The sequence below is a fragment of the Protopterus annectens genome, chromosome 3.part0 (genome assembly GCF_019279795.1).
Source record: "Protopterus annectens isolate FY-2018-M chromosome 3.part0, PAN1.0, whole genome shotgun sequence".
Taxonomy (NCBI): Eukaryota; Metazoa; Chordata; order Ceratodontiformes; family Protopteridae; genus Protopterus; species Protopterus annectens.
In genome coordinates, this window is record NC_056731.1 from 1,714,464,155 (window position 1) to 1,714,479,672 (window position 15,518).

At 44.5% G+C, this 15,518-nt stretch overlaps 1 protein-coding gene across 1 annotated transcript in view; it reads right to left on the reverse strand.

Moving 5' to 3' along the window:
- KIAA0319 (KIAA0319 ortholog) overlaps positions 1–15,518 on the reverse strand; it is a 2,335,945-nt gene that overhangs the window by 1,113,454 nt on the left and 1,206,973 nt on the right. The window lies entirely within an intron of this gene.

Below are 15,518 nucleotides of genomic sequence, written 5' to 3' on the forward strand. Positions count from 1 at the left end.
CTACACATAGGGCTTGAGGTAGAACCCTTCTTACAAATAGCTTTAGCCTTGGGCCTAGGTACATCGGCCAATTGGTAGAAGTGATACAGGCTGATGCTCAAAGGAACATCACTGGTACAAGATCACTCATCGGAAGCAGAGGTCAGCTGAGCAACTCCAAACCCAACCCACTAACTGAAAGCCAGGGTCTGTGTAGAAGCTGAGGCAATCAACAACATGCTGGACTCCATAACGGTCTCAACCGAGGCCTGCGCCACCACCTCAGTCACAGAATGAGGCTGCGAAAGTGCCTTGGCTTCCTTAGCGATAACGCCTGACATTGAAAAGTTGTCATTCAAGGCCCTAAGCCTGGGTCTTTCTTCTTTGTCTTTCTTACACTTTGGGATTTCAACCTCAGGATGGATGGCGGATGCTATCGAACAAAGCAAGAAAGATTACAAACTAAGATGCCTAGTTAAGATTTCAGCCCTATGCCTGATAGTCCTAGAATTGAAATGGGTGCAAAAACAACAACTAGGGATGCCATGATCCAGGCCTAGACAACTGACACACAAAGTATGAAAGTCTCAGTGTGGGATTTGCTTACCAGAGTAGAGATTATTGTTAACCTTATCTGGCATGAATTAAAGCAAAAAAGAGTTCCCCAGTGGGGTACATAGCTTAAGAAGACTTCTTGTTTGTGTGGACCGAAAGAAGCACTGAAACACTGTTTCAGGCTCCAATGGCAAGAAAAGACTGATGTAATGGTGTTGGCAGACTCCCTTTATACTGAACCATACTGGCATCAGGGAAGGGCATCCGCCAACCTTAGAAGAAGGGAGATTTTTACTCTGGTAGTTGGGTCGGTCAAGGGCTTCCACAGTAGGAAATCCCACGTCAGGACAGTGAAGCATGAAGAATATCAAAAGTGCTCTCCAATTTAAAAGTACAGTAAAGTTGCATGACAGTCAATAAAAAAGTACTTTTGTGTAAAATCTTGCCATAACAGTTGATGCCCTTCTCTTCAATATTGCAGTATTCTTCACTAAAGGGATCCCCTGCCATAGCCCAACATTCCGACAGAGAGTATACCAAAGCCTTAGGTTTTTAAGAACATTGTATGTCATGCATATGCTTTCTGCTTGCAGCAGGGTATAAAGGTGCATTACAGATGTACATACCTCAGAAATGAATAGCCCCAGGAGGAACAACAGTCCAAGGAAGGAGAAAGGGAGGAACATGTGCATCCAGAAGGAAAAAAGAAGTAATAGAGAAAAGGGGAAGGAGGAAAGGAGCAAATACTGCAACAGTGAAGAGAAGGACATCTACTGTTATGGTAATATTTTACACAGCTGTACTATGTCCTTCTATATCACTGTTGCAGTCACTAAAGGGAGAGTACAAAAGCTCAAGGGAAATTTGGGAGGAGGAAGCCCCATAACAGCCCTCAAGAAATCCATGCAGGATAGCTCTGGCAAAGGCAGCTCTAGCCCTGGAAACAATATTTAATCTATAATCTTAGTAAAGGTATGAACAGAGGTTCAAGTAGAAGCCTCAAGGATGGAACTGGTATCTAAGGCTTTGAAAAAAGCACCAGAGAAAGCCACAGCCATGGTAGAATGAGCCTTAACAGAAGCAGAAAGACTTGGAACTAATCATCAGGCAAGCCAGATGACTGGGAATACTATTGGGCTAGGCTTAACTTGGCTCCAGGGCCATTAGCCTAGTACTAACCTATGAACCTAAGATAAGGATCACTGAGAGCCAGAGAGACCAGGAAAGCCTGAGGAAGAAGAAGATGAAACAGAGTCTGAAGAAACAGCATGCAAAAGGAAGGGATCTCCAGAAAGGTGTTGAGCTGATGTATGTGCAGAATGGGCCTTCATGTGCCTTCTTTCCTGGGAACCAAATCCATTCTGGAATAAAACCCCTTCCCTCTTGGGGAGTGGGAAATGCTTGGCTTTTGCCTTGAGACAAAAGGCCCTGAAGTACATCTGAAGAAAGGCAGCTGTTCCTGAGGAGGTTGGGGAATGCCCAGAAAAGGAGGAAGGGATTTCCATACCACAAACTATCCCTGATGGATGAACCCAGCCACAGGGGATGTATAAGCTAGTGCATTTCATCGTGTTGGTCCCAAGCCCAGATAAATGGGGAGGGTTACATCAGGAAGGGTATCCAGTGTAAAATCTTTGCAAAATGACATATGTGTACAACAATACAGGTTTCCATACCGATGGAAGACTATATACAAGGTTTTTAAAAAATTCATCTTAAAGCTTACACAATGGAAAACTCAACTGCACTAACATTTTACCTCTGTCTAGTGCAGGTAAATAGATATCAACTGTTGTTTTTATGATATTAATTTACAGAGATATAATTTTCACATTTTTCTAAATATCTCAACAATCAGGTAACACAGACAGAACTCCTTAGCCATATATGAATGCTCTCAGCTAGATGAAGAAAACATTGCTGGCAGTATATGTGTAACTTGAGTGGTTGCTGAGATATTGTAAGTTGTTTACAAAATATGATAAATGTAACAGTTACTGTGTTTACTGTGACTTATAAAATTCAGTTTAAGACCTAGAACCTAAAGAATACTACTACTATAAAAACAGTTTGTGCTGAAGAGTTTGCCGTTTATACTTTTTTCATAACCCCTATGGTTCCAAATATATGAACATTTGTTTGAAATGATGGGACATAATTTGATTCTGTCAAAAGGTTTGGGCTCCGCCCATTGGAAGTTATAGTGCAAACCTCCTGAGCTTCATTGGATTGAATGAGTTAAGAAGCGGGAGGAGCATAGGGTGACGTACAAGAGTGGAGGAAGACACACACAGGTGGATTATATCCTATGCAGGAGGGCCAGTCTAAAGGAGATTGGAGACAGTAAAGTAGTGACTAGGTAAATAGGCAGCAAAGGATGGTGGTCTGTAGAATGATGTTGGTGATCAAGAAGAGGAGGAAAAGAGTGAGGGCAGTGGCAAGGATCAAATGGTCAAAGTTGAAAAAGGATGATTGTGAGGTGGAGTTCAGGCACTGGGTGGCAGTGAAGAGTTATCGAATATCTGGGTAACTACAGCAGAGCTGGTAAGGGAAACAGCTAGAAACATGCTTGGTGTGACATCTGGACAGAGAAAGGAGGACAAGGAGACCTGGTGGTGGAACGAGGAAGTACAGGAAAATATACAGAGAAAGAGGTTGGCGAAGAAGTGGGATTGTCAAAGATGAAGAAAGTAGACAGGAGTATAAGGATATGAGGCATATGGTGAAGAGAGAGGCGGCGAAGGCAAACATTAAGATGTATGGTGAGTTGTACGAAAGGTTGGACAATAAGGAGGTATAAAAAAAGAAGTTATGTCCTTACCATAACGTTCCATGTAGAGAGTTCATCTCGCCTTTGTTCTTACACACAGGTTCGGAACCAATCCTCGGCTCCGGGTCGGCCGAATTGCAAAGCTCTGAATCTCAGAGAAGCTCGAGACCAGCCCATATCCCACAATCCTCCCTGCCATTACTCAGATCTAGTTTGCAAACAAACCAGACCAAAAGATCCAACACCTCCGGTGCTAGAAGTATACACTCTCTTCAGCCATTCAGAGACACTCTCTCACCATAGCAATAACTAATGGTCTAAACATATATCCCATGATACACGGGACCATATACCCCGGAAGGGGTCAAGACACGTCGATCAGACTCTAATCCTACCAGTTCTTCCAAACACGTGGGGGGGAAAGGGAGGGAATGTAAGAACAAAGGCGAGATGAACACTCTACATGGAACGTTATGGTAAGGACATAACTTCTTTATGTAAGAGTGTTCAATCTCGCCGTTTGTTCTTACACACGGGTAGCGTCCCTAGCTCCGTCACCCCGAGTGACTCATGGAAGAACATTCCTAAGCACAGTGGAACCAAATGATGTCCTGTCCTTGGAGACTTTGTCCACTCTATAATGAGTGATGAAAGTATGTGGCTTAGACCATGTGGCTGCTGCACAAATAGTGTCCAAAGGCAAACGAGTTGCATGAGCTAAGGTAGTGGGGACAGATCTGGTAGAATGGGCCCTAGGTTTGGTGGGTAAGGATTGATTTGATTTAGAGTATACAAAGGTTATACAGTCAGCAAGCCATTTAGATAGTGTACGTTTAGTAATTGCCATGCCCTTTTTATTGTCTGCAAATGCGACGAAGAGCTGATCCGTGCAACATATACTCCAGTTTGTTAGTATGGTTCTTGAAAAAGGTAGGGAGTTCTATACACTGGTTAATATTCGTAACTGAGCATACTTTTGGAAGGAAAGATGGATTTGTACGCAAAGAGACCCTGTCTGGATGGAATATCAAGTAAGGTGGTCTGACCGATAATGCTTGCAACTCTGATACTCTACGAGCTGAGGTCACGGCGACGATGAACAGCGTCTTCCACGATAAGAACTTTAAGAGACATGACGAAGCAGGTTCAAAAGGTGGCAACATGAGTTGCGACAGCAACAAATTCAGGCTCCATGGAAAGATAGGTTTTCTGACAGGCAGTCTAAGATGGAAGGTTCCTTTCATAAAGGCCTTACAAAGTCTGTGAGACATAATGGGAGAACCTTCCTCACCAATATGGAAGTTTGATATGGCCGCCAACTGTACTCTTAGCGTGGAAGTAGAAGCTCCTTTGTGAAAAAGGATAGATAAGAATTCTAAAATTTTATGTAGAGGAGCTACCAAGGGGTCTAAGTTTTGGCTAGATGCCCAGTATACAAAGCGTTTCCACTTACTCGTATAGAGTTTAGTAGTGGAAGCTTTATGAGAAGCAATCAGAATGTGTTGAACTGCCGGGGTGAGTAGATGAGACCTGGCTAGGCAGGGAAGCGGAGCAGCCAAGCTGCTAGTTTGAGGGACTGTAGAGATGGGTGAGGAACTCCCGACGAATGGGTCAGTAGATCTGGTACTGGGTCCAGAATCCATGGTTCCTCTATTTGATAGGCTCGAAGAAAGGGGAACCATATTTGACGAGGCCAGAATGGGGCTATGAGTATTATAGTCCTTTCCAGGTTCCTGGCTTTCTGTAGAAATCTGGGAATCAAGGGAGTAGGCGGAAATGCATATAGGAGACCCGGGGGCCAATCGTGTATCAGTGCGTCCCTGGGGACATCCCCCGGAGGGGGTAGAAGGGCAAAGTAGCTTCTGCATTTTGCATTCAATGGGGAAGCAAACAGATCGCAGCAAGGCTGGCCCCATTTGCGGAAGATCTTTTCTGCCGTCTGTGGATTGAGGGACCACTCATGAGGTAACAGGATGGCTCTGCTCAACCTGTCCGCAATGACGTTGGATGACCCCGGGATGTGCGTTGCTATCAGAAAGCGACCCGTGGACTCTGCCCATTGCCAAATTCTCATGGCCTCTCTGCATAACGGGTAAGACCAGGTTCCCCCTTGCTTGTTTATGTACCATACTACAGACATGTTGTCTGTCTGAACTGCTACTGTTCCTAGAGGTAAGAGGGCTTGGAAGTGTTGCAACGCCAGGAACACTGCCCTCAGCTCCAGAACATTTATATGTAGAGTGTACTCCGTGCTGGACCATTCTCCTTAGACTGTTCTTCCCTGAAAAAGGCCTCCCCATCCTATCAGGGAAGCGTCCGTGGTTATTGTGGCTGTTGGACTGGGTAGAACGAACGGACGACCCATAGTGAGGTACTGATCGCGCACCCACCATGAGAGGTCCCGTCTGCAAGAGTCTGTTATCCTGATCTCGTGCGCTAGGGGTAGGTGTTGGAACGACCACTGCGCGAAGAGCAGCCATTGTAGGATCCTCATGTGTAACCTTCCCATAGGGACTGCAATTAGTGCGGCTGCCATCAGTCCCAACACTTTTAACACCAGTTTGGCTGGGGCTTTCTTGCTGACCAGAAGAAGAAGAACCTGCTGTTTGAGGGTTGAGGCCCTTATTGGAGGGAGCTTTAGTAGTGTTGATCATGTATTTAGGTCTGCTCCAATGAAGGAAATACACTGTGAGGGCGATAAGCAAGACTTTTCGAAGTTTATGGAAATCCCTAAGTGGGAACAAAGGCTGACTGTGTAGTCTCTGGCTTGCAGTAGACGACGCTCGGTGTTGGCGGTGAGGAGCCAGTCGTCCAGATAGGGAAACACCTGGAATCCTTGTCATCTCAAGTGAGACGCAACTACTGTCATGCATTTGGTGAATACCCTGGGGGCTGAGGTGAGTCCAAAGGGCAGAGCTCGAAACTGAAAGCGACTGGCTCCCAGCCGGAAGCGTAGGTGATCTCTGGACGGTCTGGCCATTTTGATGTGGTAATACGCGTCTTTGAGATCTATAGAGCACATCCAATCGTCCTTCTGTAAGAATGGAAGGATCGATTGAAGCGTGACCATCCGGAACTTTTCCTTCTTCACAAAGTTGTTGAGATGGCTGAGATCTAAGATCGGTCTCCAGTCCCCTGTCTTTTTTGGAACTAAAAAGAACCTTGAGTAAGTTCCGGATTCTCTTTGGTCCGCCGGGACTGGTTGGATGACTCTGTTTTCGAGCAGCTTCGAAATTTCTACAGCTGCTGGATTTTGCAGACGGGATGGCACGTCTGGAAACCTTCTTTGTAGAGGTGGAGTTGATGTGAAGGGGATTTTGTATCCTCTGGTTATAATGCTTTTTACCCAAGAATCCGAAGTAATATTTAGCCAGGCCAGTGGGTATAAAGCCAAGCGACCCCCGACTGCCTCCAGAGCAGGACAGCCGGGCCTCCCTTCAGGAGTGCTGGAAAGGCTTTCCAGGGACGGAATCCCTGTTGCCTTGGTTATGAGGACCCCCTCTGCCGCCGGGGCAGCGTCTTCCATTTCTACCCCCTCCTCTGCCTCTGGAGGGGGTATCACTCTGTGTGGTCTGGAAAGATCCCTGATTCTTACGGAACCACATTTTTCCGCCTCATTGCCCTTTGGGGTATGGTCTAGTAGGAGCGGAAAAACGGACCCCGACAGCAGACAGAGTCTTTCCCTCTTGCTCACACCAAGTGAGAGTCTCCTTAACCTTGGGCCCGAAAAGTGTGGCACCATCAAAAGGGGCATTGGCAAAGGAAGACTTGAAGGCTTCCGCAAAGGAGCACAGCCGCATCCATGATTGTCTTCGAAGAGCAATCGCTGAAGCTGCAGCTCTACTCGATCCCTCAGCTGCATACGAGATGAGCCTCATGGATGAGTTTACTATGGAGGTGAGGGTGTTAAGTTGTGCTGTTACTTTTTCTGAAACAGCAGCATCTGTGTTACCCTGGAGGGTATCTGTCAGCTCCTTGATGAGATCCCTCTGCAAACGTGTGAAGTGAGTCAAATAGTTTAGCGAGCGCATGGAAAAAATCGCTGAACTAAAAACGCGCTTCCCATATCTGTCCATAGTCCTAGAATCCTTATTAGGAGGATGAACAGATGAGGAAGACTCAGACATCTCCTTTTTCGTGGCTGCCGCCACCACCATAGCGTCGACAGGAACTCCCTTGGTGAGATAAGATTTATCTTAGGGGGCAGTGATGAACTTGTTTGGTTTCCTAGGGACTGGTTCCACTGTGTCAGGTGCCTCCCACGCCCTTCGAGCAATCAAATCCATTAATTCATCGAAGGGCGGAGTCACCCAGGAGGTAGAAGGTTGAGCCCCAAAAGCCTTCAGCAGCACCGACTCATCCTTAGTGGGGGCTAGGGATTGCCAATCACCCCTCTGTTTCAAGATCTCCAGGATGTCTGCAAATGACACATCCTCCGAGGGTGATTTGGGGGACCCCTCTGCCTCATCCAAATCGGTGTCAGACATTAGAGATTCCTGTGGGGAATCTATGTGCCTCCTCTTGGACAACCGTTTCCTCGGGACCTCATCAGAGGGGGCTTCTGGTGAGGCCTCCAAGGAACAGGGGGAACCCTCTGGGGGTGGCTGAGGCAATGGGGCTCTATGCTTGGGATGGATCGTGGGAGCAGAAACAGAAAGTGGCCCTTTTGGGGAAGGAGAAGATTCCCCTGATGATGTGGTTGTCTGTGCAGACAATACTTTCCTCATAAGGTCAAAGGCCCCCGAACCCCTGGCTGAGGGCTCCCCCGCTTCCAAAGAACACGGGAGCATCCCAGACCCAGGTGCCGTGGGCTCCGACCCCGAGGACGGAGCCGAGCCAGTCTGTGCCGAGGCCCCGAGAGGGAGAGTCGGCACTGACCGGTCGGTACGACTCTCGGTCCCAGAACCGAGGAGAGACCGTCGGCTCCGCGACTCCCCTATCGGTTCCAAAGGAGTTGAAGTCAATGGTGTCGATCGTGCAATGGACGGTTTTGGCACCGAGGGCTCCACTATCATCAGGTCATCCTCTCCCGACTCCGAGATCTGTATGGGTCTCGAAGGAGGACCCGCTGGAGATATGGGGAGGCCTTCTAGTTTCGACACCAACTGGGAGGAAACTGCAATTAACTTGGAAAGGGCCGTGTTTTCCATGAGTTTCTGCACGACACGATTCACATCTGTCTCAGATAAAGGTCTGGAAGAACGGGTCGAAGGAGCCGAAGATGGCACCAACCGAAGAATGGATGGTGGTGGCAGCTCCGACACCGGTTCCAAGATCTGGGGCTCAGGAAAAGATAAATGTTCGACGCTCGGCCCCGAGATCTGTGGAACCGGCGAACGAACCCTAGAAGATGAACTCGGAGTCGATGTCATGGGCTCCGACATCTTCGACCCCTTCGAGGATTTAGAAGCCTGATCCGACTTGTCCAAAGCCTCTTGAAAGGCAGGCTTCAGTAACCCTCTGTCTATGAGCTTCCTGCGTCTATCTGTCATGACCCTCCCGCTAAAGGAATGGCAAATAGAGCAATCCTCTTGAAGATGGAGAGGGCCAAGACAGAAGACGCAGGAAGCATGATTGTCAGTAATGGACATTTTCTGCCCACACTGACATCTTTTAAAGCCAGATTTAGCTTTCTCTGACATGCTAATATAACAACACTAGGCTAATGAGTAGAGAAAAACTGCTAAGACTACTAATCCTATATGTATATATATATATATATCTAGAAAGGGCTACATAAAACAAGACACTCACAAACCACACCCAAAGAAAGAAGGGTTAGGCCACAAAAGGGTGCCTGAAGAAAAAAAAGGGTGTGTGTGTATATATCTATATATATATATATATATATATATATATATATATATATATATATATATATAAAACACACACACACAGCAACTTCTATAACTATCTAAGAAATATAAAGTTATATCAGGAAAAAAATCAGTAGCTTATCTGTAAATAGAAACCAATTATCAATTTTCTATCTGGTCCGAGCTCTCCTCGATCCAATCTGTTGCAGCGGCAAACTAGATCTGAGTAATGGCAGGGAGGATTGTCGGATATGGGCTGGTCTCGAGCTTCTCTGAGATTCAGAGCTTTGCAATTCGGCCAACTCGGAGCCGAGGATCGGCTCAGAACCCGTGTGTAAGAACAAACGGCGAGATTGAACACTCTTACATTGACCTTTACCAATTGGATAGAGAGAGGGACCGAGCAGGGAAAGATGTGCAGCAGGTAAGGGTGATAAAGGATAATGAGGGAAATGTACTCACAAATGAGGAGAGTGTGTTGAGCAGATGGAAAGAGTACTTTGATGGACTGATGAATGAAGAGAATGAGAGAGAGAAGGTTGGCTGATGTGGGGATAGTGAATCAGGAAGTGCAACGGATTAGCAAGGAGAAAGTAAGGACAGTTATGAACAGGATGAAGAATGTAAAGGCTGTTGGTCCAGATGATATACCTGCAGAAGCATGGGGGTGTTTAGGAGAGACGGCAGTGGAGTTTTTAACCAGATTGTTTAATGAAATCTTGGAAGGTGAGAGGATCCCTGAGGAGCGGAGAAGTAGTGTTTTGGTACCGATTTTTAATAATAAGGTAATGTGCAGAGCTGTAGTAACTACAGATGGATAAAATTGATCAGTCACAGCATGAAGTTATGGGAAAGAGTAGTGGAAGCTACGTTAAGAAGGGAGGTAATGATTACTGAGCAGCAGTATGGTTTAATGCTGGAAAAGAGCACTACAGATGCGATGTTTGCTCTGACGGTGTTGATGAAGAAGTATAGAGAAGGTCAGAAGTAGTTGCATTGTGGCATTGTGGACTTAGAGAAAGCATATGACAGGGTGCCTTGATAGGAGTTGTGGTATTATATAAGAAAGGAGTGGCAGAGAAGTATGCAAGAGTGGTACAGGATATGTATGAGGGTAGTGTGACAGTGGTGAGGTCTGGGGTAGGAGTGATGCATACGTTCAAGGTGGAGGTGGGATTACATCAAGGATCAGCTCTGTGACCTTTCTTATTTGCAAAAGTGATGGACAGGTTGACAGACAAGATCAGACAGGAGTCCCCGTGGACTTTGATGTTTGCGGATGATATTGTGATCTGTATTGAGAGTAGGGAATAGGTTAAGGAGACCCAGGAGAGGTGGATATATGCTCTAGACAGGAGATGAATGAAGATCAGCAGGACTAAGACAGAATAAATGAGTGCGAATGAGAGGGAGGATAGAGGAATGGTGAGGATGCAGGGAATTAACAGTTCAGAGTAATGGTGAGTGTGGAAGACAGGTGAAGAAAAGAATGCAGGAAGGGTGGAGTGAGTGAAGAAGAGTGTCAGAAGTGATTTGTGACAAGACGGGTACCAGTAAGAGTGAAAGGGAAGGTCTACAAAAGGTTAGTGAGACCAGCTATGTTGTATGGGTGGAGATAATGGCACTGACAAAAAGACAGGAGTCAGAGCTGGAGGTGGGAGAGTTAAAGATGTTAAGATTTGCACTGGGTGTGATGAGGAGGGACAGAATTAGGCATCAGTATATTAGAGGCTCTGCTCAGGTTGGATGGTTTGAAGACAAAGCCAGAGAGGTGAGATTCTACTGCTTTGGACAGGTGCTCAGGAGGGATGCTGGGTATATTGGGAGAAGGATGCTAAGGATGAAGCTGCCAGGTAAGAGGAAAAGATGAAGGTCTAAGAAAAGGTTTACAGATGTGGTGAGAGAGGGCATGCAGGTAGTTGGTGTGACAGTTCAAGATGCAGAGGACAGAAAGAAATGTAAACTGATAATCCATTGTGACAACCCCTAATGGGAGCAGCAGAAAGAAAAAGAAGAAAAAATATCCCTGGTGGATGAAGGAAAGAACCCAAGAATTCTAAGTGATGCTTAACCAACAGGGAATAGACAGGGAAAGACAAAGAGATAAAGGGACCTACCTTAGGATGCAGGGAAGTAGATAGTCAGACAAAACCTAGCTTGTCTTAAAAACGAGGTTTCTGAATACTGGGAGTCTGAGTAAACTTAGGAGGCGAAGCCAGTCTAGAACCCTTCTTACCTTTGAGAGGAAGACGAGACTGACTATGGACAAAAGCAGACTTAGAGGGATAATTCCTCTGAAATTTAAAGATAGGAGAAACAAAAATATACTTCAATTCCTGCAAGGCCTTGCCCTTAAGTGACTTAACAAGCCCAGCAGCTGCAGAACCAAAGAGGTTTTTATTATCAAGGGGAGTAGCCAACAATTTAGCCTTAATATCATCAGGAAAAGGTTGGAAGTGAAGCCAAGAGTAGTGCCTTAACACAGAACCAAAAGCAGCAGCTCTGGAAGAAGCATCAGTTGCATCACAACTACATTTACATTTTACAGAATAGTGAGCCATTTGGAAAGAGGAGCCCAATAAAAAGAGGGCCATAACTTTCCCTTCAGAATCAAGAAGATCAGAGACAACCTTGTAGGCCTGAGAAAGAAGAGCCAATACATATCTTGTCATATTGGTCTGATAATTAATAGCCTGAAAGGCCAAGGTAACAGCAGTATATATCTTTTTGCCCAGATGTTCCATAGCCTGACTGTCCTTATCAGAAGGAAGCAGTTTAGTAGAAGGCAAGAGCTTTAGGAGGTTTGTCAGAAGAGACAGACACAACAGAGGGGTTCAGCACAGGAGTATTTGTAGAGAAACGTACACTCATCAGGCACCTTATAAAACCTGTCAGGTTTTTTAGGGGCCGGACTGTGGGAATCAGAAGCCCGAGAAGCTGCTGAAAAAATGTCCAACAAGTCAAACATGACTGGATGAACAGCAGAGGGCTTAGGGGTCTCCATGTGGAGGAGTTCGTAATACCTTTTCTGGATGTCAGAAACCTGAGAACAATCACATTTAAAGAATTCCATAATACAAGAGCTAGTATCCCCATAAGAGAGTTCCTCAATGGGAGAATCCAGGTTAATAGAATCTTCCTCCTCAGAACCAAAGTCCAGTGGAGAAGGAATCTGAGCGGAGTATGCCAAGGACACTTCTCCTGAATCTGAGTCTTCATCTGAGAAGCCCTGTTACCTAGACCTCTTGAATGGAGTAGAAGATCAAGGAGGAGCAGGGACAGAAACTCCCTGGGGAGACTTCAAGGCCATTAATGCATTAAACAACCCTTGAGCAAAATCCTGCCATTAATGGTGGAGTTCCTTAAGAGCAGGGGAGATGTGTTTTGTTTTCTGCTACTTCTTCTTTAAAGGGACAACAGCCCTAAAGACCTTATGAGGTTCAGACCCTTGCTGACACTCAATCAGTGTAGTGGGAATTTCCTCCTGAACAAGAATCTGCTGAATGCCAGTCAGTCTCTCTCAAATGATCAGCCGAGATTCCTCCTCAACATCCATAATGGACATCTACAGAGCCTCCGAGGATGTGTGAGAAGTCAAATCCATGCCATCCTCCAACATGGACACAGCAAAGCAACCGGACGAGTCTCCAGATTTTCACAAGACTCAAGAGAGATGTCTGGTGGAGACGATACCGCAGCCGAATCCAGCCTAACATTTTTGGTCTTCTTGGCAGATGTCTGATCTTTGGAACAGGAGGAGAATTTCCACAGCCTTATCAACTGGCTTTGTGTCTTGTGTCTTAGAAGCTTCGTTTTTGCGGTTTTTGTAGGAAGATTCCACCATAGCACCCTGCACCAACAACTTAAGATGGTGGTTCTCCAGGTAGCTAGACAAGGAGGAGAGATGACTATGTAGGGTCTTAGGGACAAATGCTTGACATGTCAAGCACATAGTTTGGTCATGAGAAATACCAAAAAAAAAAAGATACTGCTCGTGAAGGTTCTTATGAGGAATCTGTCTCCCACACTGACATTTTCCTTTTCTGGATGATAAATTTGCAAACAAACAAAATAAAGAAAAGACAAGAATAAAACCCAATGGGGCACTTATCTGATAATGGCTTGGTAACCAGCAGAGAAGAAGGTGCATTCAGACCAATGATCAAAGATGGCATTCAGACTGGCAGCAAAAAAGTTCTAAGGTATGTACATCACTTTTATGCCCTACTTCATGAGTGGAGAGCACATCTGTCATGTAAGACGTTCTTGAAAAACCCAAGCCTTTGGTATACTGGCTGGATGTTGGGCTACCCTTGGCAGTGGATCCCTTTAGTGAAGAATGCTATAACAGTGATATGGAAGGAAATCACATATTCCTAGCTTAGAATATACTTTCCTACATGGGAAATGAAGTTTAAACATTAAAAATAGTACTTGGAAGGTTTTTGCCCAACCAGAGCTTATCTGCCTAGCAATGGAACTATACAAGCATACTGTTGATTCTCAAAAGCCAGCAGAAAAAAAAAACTCTCTTAATGGCTTGGCATCCAAACTTGTCTTTTAGTCAGCTTAAGTTAACGGCTTGGGTGCATGGATGATGCCCTGAATCTTTGGAAGTTGGCTGGCCATTATATCTTATGTGGGATATAACCCATGTAGCTTAGATCAATATGAAAAACATCTATAATGTTTTCCTTACCTAGTATATTCAGGTGTTGCACTGCTGTTTTTAATATTGCATCACCTACATTTAGGATCTCCCAATTATCCGTGTTGCCAGAGATATTTTTTCTACTACTGTACCCTGTATGACTACCTCTTTAAACATCCCACAGCTAGATGTTTTGCCAGCATTATGTCAGTCCCTCAGTGCTATCATTGTGCTGAGTTGTAAGTTGTCCAGACTGTTAGTTTCAAAATTACTGCGTTGCTACCGCTGAGCCCTTCTTAACTTTTTTTATTTATTGTAACTGATTAAAGTCAGCTATTTCACTACTACTTATATTTGTTTCTTTGTTTCAGCTTTTTAACTGAGTATTAGTTCATTCTGATTTGTACTATTTAGAACTTCGACTACTTCATCATTTGTTAGATTATCTAATTTTATATTTGAAGCTTTGGCATCTTTATTACAAACAACTTTATCTACAGTGCCAGTAGTATTTTGTTTAATGTTTGCCAGGGGAAATTCAGCGTCTGGATCAGGGTTAAACCAATCTTCAATATCTTCTCTGTTGTCTGCTAAAAGCCTTTCAGGCACATTTAAAACTGTGTTACCACTATCACTTCAGTCAGTATTACTTCATGCAGGTAATATGAAGTATTCATTAATTCAGTGTCTTAACAGCTATTTACTTCATCTCTTTTTCTTTTCTTATGTTTGCTTGTGCCTTTTTCTGTGCTCTTTTTCTATTGTACCTCTGCTTTAACATTTAGGGTGTTTTTGTTTACGTCCCTTTTTTGTGGGAGAAGTACTTTTCTTTGATCCTGGACTTGTTATAACTGAAAAAAACAGAAAAAATATTGGAAAACGAGTAACAATACTGCTAGGCTTGTGAAAACATAGTTCCTAACTCAAAATTTGTTGCTATTTGAAAATAACAAAGTCTAAAATCAAAATAAATATAAATAAAATGCTTTTCCCAAAAAAATACGTTGTATCGAAGCTTGTAAAATCCTTTTATTTGACAAAATGGTAGGTGAGCGCACAGAAAAAAAAAAGACTTTAATAATCATTCATACATTTGTGTGGGTTTATATATAAACATTTTTGTGTGTTGGTGCAACAGTAAAAAAATTTGCAACTTCTGTAAAATCCTTTTATTTGACAAAATGGTAGGTGAGCGCACAGAAAAAAAAAAGACTTTAATAATCATTCATACATTTGTGTGGGTTTATATATAAACATTTTTGTGTGTTGGTGCAACAGTAAAAAATTTGCAACTTCTTTTGGTTGCTTCTGTTCTGCAGAGAACTAACTTGTGTTTCATAATATAACTTTTCTAAAACTAACAAAGTAATCAGGATGGATAAGAATAGCTGTATTCCGAGCTGGTGCGGGTGGGCGTGCAGTCTGAGTATGTGTGGGGGGAGAGAATTAGGAAGAAACTACTGTGAATGGTTGGTGGATTCGAATTTGTGAAATGCTGACCAATGGTCATGGGGAAATGTGTGGATGATGAGTGGGTGCTGACTTGAGATGAAGGGTGTGGACGTGTAACAAGTAATTGAAACTCATAGCCAATCGGCTCATGGGGGTGTGGAAAATGGGGCAGAGCAACAAATGAGGCTGACATAGGGTAGGAGGTGTGGAAACACCAGTGGGAGGCATGGGGACGAACAAAGGTTGGGGCTGGTGGCCAATCAGTAGATGGGGGGAGTGAGTGATGAGAAATTGT